Source organism: Papaver somniferum, chromosome 1 (genome assembly GCF_003573695.1).
Source record: "Papaver somniferum cultivar HN1 chromosome 1, ASM357369v1, whole genome shotgun sequence".
Taxonomy (NCBI): domain Eukaryota; kingdom Viridiplantae; phylum Streptophyta; class Magnoliopsida; order Ranunculales; family Papaveraceae; genus Papaver; species Papaver somniferum.
Window position 1 is genome coordinate 195,709,431 of NC_039358.1, and position 5,092 is coordinate 195,714,522.

A 5,092-nucleotide genomic window follows, 5' to 3' on the forward strand; every position below is an offset into this window, starting at 1 on the left:
AAAACAAAGAGTTCATAAAAATGTTGAATTTTATATACGTTAACTCAAAAAAGTCTACACATTTTTGTTATAAGTCGGAAATTGATTTCTGAGACTAAATTGTAAACTAGATAAACTTATCTTTAACAGAAAAAGTTAGAAAAATGTATTTTAATTACAATTAATATGTTCTAAGACAATACGTCTAGTAAAAATTGCATTTCTATGTACGTTGATTCAAGAAAATATGAAGGAAGTCAAATGTCACAATAGAACAAGGATGAAAGACCATGCATAACTAATCCAAATCCTAAGAAATTTCATCTATCTTGAATCAAATAGAAAGACAAAGCCAACACAAGAAAAAAGAGTTCATAAAAATGTTGAATTTTATACATGTTAACTCAAAAAAGTCTACACACTTCGTTATGAGTCGGAAATTGATTTCTGAGGTTAAATTGTAAACTAAATAAACTCATCTTTAACATAAAAGTTTGAAAAATGTATTGTAATAAGAATTAATATGTTCTAAGGCAATACATCTAGTAAAAATTGCATTTCTATGTACGTTGATTCAAGAAAATATGAAGGAAGTCAAATTTCACAATAGATGAAGGTTGAAAGACCAAGCAGAACTAATCCAAATCCTGACAAATTTCATCTATCTTGAATCAGATAGAAAGACAAAGCCAACAGAAAAAGAAAGAGTTCATAAAAATGTTGAATTTTATATACGTTTACTCAAAAAAGTCTACACACTTCGTTATAAGTCGGAAATTGATTTCTGAGACTAAATTATAAACTAAATAAACTCATCTTTAACAGAAAAGTTTGCAAAATGTATTGTAATCAGAATTATTATGTTCTAAGGCAATACGTCTAGTAAAAATTGCATTTCTATGTACGTTGATTCTTGAAAATATGAAGGAAGTCAAATTTCACAATAGAAGAAGGTTGAAAGACCAAGCAGAACTAATCCAAATTCTTACAAATTTCATCAATCTTGAATCAGATAGAAAGACAAAGCCAACACAAAAGGAAAGAGTTCATAAAAATGTTAAATTTTATATATGTTAACTGAAAAAGTCTACACACTTCGTTATAAGTCGGAAGTTGAATTCTGAGACTAAATTGTAAACTAGATAAATTCATCTTTAACAGAAAGAGTTTGAAAAATATATTGTAATTACTATTAATATGTTCTAAGGTAATACCTCTAATAAAAATTTCATTTCTATGTACGTTGATTCAAGAAAATATCAAGGAAGTCAAATTTCACAATAGATGAAAGATGAAAGGCCAAGCAGAACTAATCCAAATCCTGACAAATTTCATCTATCTTGAATCAGATAGAAAGACAAAGCCAACATAAAAAGAAAGAGTTCATAAAAATGTTTAATTTTTTATACGTTAACTCATAAAAGTCTACACATTTCGTTATAAGTCCGAAATCGATTTTTGAGACTAAATTGTAAACTAGATAAACTCATCTTTAACAGAAAAAGTTTGAAAAATGTATTGTAATTACAATTAATATGTTCTAAGGCAATACGTCTAGTAAAAATTGCATTTCTATGTTTGTTGATTCAAGAAAATATGAAGGAAGTCAAATTTCACAATAGAAGAAAGATGAAAGGCCATGTAGAACTAATCCAAATCCTAACATATTTCATCTATCTTGAATCAAATAGAAAGACAAAGCCAACACAAAAAGAAAGAGTTCATAAAAATGTTGAATTTTATAATCGGAAGTTGATTTTTGAGACTAAATTGTAAACTAGATAAATTCATCTTTAACAGAAAAAGTTTGAAAAATATATTGTAATTACTATTAATATGTTCCAAGGTAATACCTCTAATAAAAATTTCATTTCTATGTACGTTGATTCAAGAAAATATCAAGGAAGTCAAATTTCACAATAGATGAAAGATGAAAGGCCAAGCAGAACTAATCCAAATCCTGACAAATTTCATCTATCTTGAATCCGATAGAAAGACAAAGCCAACATAAAAAGAAAGAGTTCATTAAAATGTTGAATTTTATATACGTTAACTCAAAAAAGTCTACGCATTTCGTTATAAGTCGGAAATTGATTTCGGAGAATAAATTGTCAACTAGATAAACTTATCTTTACCAGAAAAGTTAGAAAAATGTATTGTAATTACAATTAATATGTTCTAAGGGATTACGTCTAGTACAAATTGCATTTCTATGTACGTTGATTCAAGAAAATATGAAGGAAGTAAAATTTCACAATAGATGAAGGTTGAAAGACCAAGCAGAACTAATCCAAATCCTGATAAATTTCATCTATCTTGAATCAGATAGAAAGACAAAGCCAACAGAAAAAGAACGAGTTCATAAAAATGTTGAATTTTATATATGTTAACTCAAAAAAGTCTACACACTTCGTTATAAGTCGGAAATTGATTTCTGAGACTAAATTGTAAATTAAATAAACTCATCTTTAAATGAAAAGTTTGAAAAATGTATTGTAATCAGAATTAATATGTTCTAAGGCAATACATCTAGTAAAAATTGCATTTCTATGTACGTTGATTCAAGAAAATATGAAGGAAGTCAAATTTCACAATAGAAGAAGGTTGAAAGACCAAGCAGAACTAATCCAAATCCTGACAAATTTCATCTATCTTGAATCAGATAGAAAGACAAAGCCAACACAAAGGGAAAGAGTTCATAAAAATGTTAAATTTTATATATGTTAACTGAAAACAGTCTACACACTTCGTTATAAGTCGAAAGTTGAATTCTGAGACTAAATTGTAAACTAGATAAATTTATCTTTAACAGAAAAGTTTGAAAAATATATTTTAATTACAGTTAATATGTTCTAAGGTAATACCTCTAATAAAAATTTCATTTCTATGTACGTTGATTCAAGAAAATATCAAGGAAGTCAAATTTCACAATAGATGAAAGATGAAAGGCCAAGCAGAACTAATCCAAATCCTGACAAATTTCATCTATCTTGAATCAGATAGAAAGACAAAGCCAACATAAAAAGAAAGAGTTCATAAAAATGTTGAATTTTATATTCGTTAACTCAAAAAAGTCTACACATTTTTGTTATAAGTCGGAAATTGATTTCTGAGACTAAATTGTAAACTAGATAAACTTATCTTTAACAGAAAAAGTTAGAAAAATGTAGTTTAATTACAATTAATATGTTCTAAGACAATACGTCTACTAAAAATTGCATTTCCATGTACGTTGATTCAAGAAAATATGAAGGAAGTCAAACGTCACAATAGAACAAGGATGAAAGACCATGCATAACTAATCCAAATCCTAAGAAATTTCATCTATTTTGAATCAAATAGAAAGACAAAGCCAACACAAGAAGAAAGAGTTCATAAAAATGTTGAATATTATACATGTTAACTCAAAAAAGTCTACACACTTCGTTATGAGTCGGAAATTGATTTCTGAGGTTAAATTGTAAACTAAATAAACTCATCTTTAACATAAAAGTTTGAAAAATGTATTGTAATAAGAATTAATATGTTCTAAGGCAATACATCTAGTAAAAATTGCATTTCTATGTACGTTGATTCAAGAAAATATGAAGGAAGTCAAATTTCACAATAGATGAAGGTTGAAAGACCAAGCAGAACTAATCCAAATCCTGACAAATTTCATCTATCTTGAATCAGATAGAAACAAAGCCAACAGAAAAAGAAAGAGTTCATTAAAATGTTGAATTTTATCTACGTTTACTCAAAAAACTCTACACACTTCGTTATAAGTCGGAAATTGATTTCTGAGACTAAATTATAAACTAAATAAACTCATCTTTAAAAGAAAAGTTTGCAAAATGTATTTTAATCAGAATTAATATGTTCTAAGGCAATACGTCTAGTAAAAATTGCATTTCTATGTACGTTGATTCAAGAAAATATGAAGGAAGTCAAATTTCACAATAGAAGAAGGTTGAAAGACCAAGCAGAACTAATCCAAATTCTTACAAATTTCATCAATCTTGAGTCAAATAGAAAGACAAAGCCAACACAAAAGGAAAGAGTTCATAAAAATGTTAAATTTTATACATGTTAACTGAAAAAAGTCCACACACTTCGTTATAAGTCAGAAGTTGAATTCTGAGACTAAATTGTAAACTAGATAAATTAATCTTTAACAGAAAAGTTTGAAAAAATATATTGTAATTACACTTAATATGTTCTAAGGTAATACCTCTAATAAAAATTTCATTTCTATGTAAGTTGATTCAAGAAAATATCAAGGAAGTCAAATTTCACAATAGATGAAAGATGAAAGGACAAGCAGAACTAATCCAAATCCTGACAAATTTCATCTATCGTGAATCAGATAGAAAGACAAAGCCAACATAAAAAGAAAGAGTTCATTAAAATGTTGAATTTTATATACGTTACTCAAAAAAGTCTACACATTTCTTTATAAGTCGGAAATTGATTTCTGAGAATAAATTGTAAACTAGATAAACTTATCTTTACCAGAAAAAGTTAGAAAAATGTATTGTAATTACAATTAATATGTTCTAAGGCAATACGTCTAGTACAAATTGCATTTCTATATACTTTGATTCAACAAAATATGAAGGAAGTCAAATTTCACAATAGATGAAGGTTGAAAGACCAAGCAGAACTAATCCAAATCCTGATAAATTTCATCTATCTTGAATCAGATAGAAAGAAAAAGCCAACAGAAAAAGAACGAGTTCATAAAAATGTTGAATTTTATATACGTTAACTCAAAAAAGTCTACACACTTCTTTATAAGTCGGAAATTTATTTCTGAACTAAATTGTAAATTAAATAAACTCATCTTTAAATAAAAATTTTGAAAAATGTATTGTAATCAGAATTAATATGTTCTAAGGCAATACGTCTAGTAAAAATTGCATTTCTATGTACGTTGATTCAAGAAAATATGAAGGAAGTCAAATTTCACAATAGAAGAAGGTTGAAAGACCAGGCAGAACTTAGCCAAATCCTGACAAATTTCATCTATCTTGAATCAGATAGAAAGACAAAGCCAACACAAAAGGAAAGAGTTCATAAAAATGTTAAATTTTATATATGTTAACTGAAAACAGTCTACACACTTCGTTAT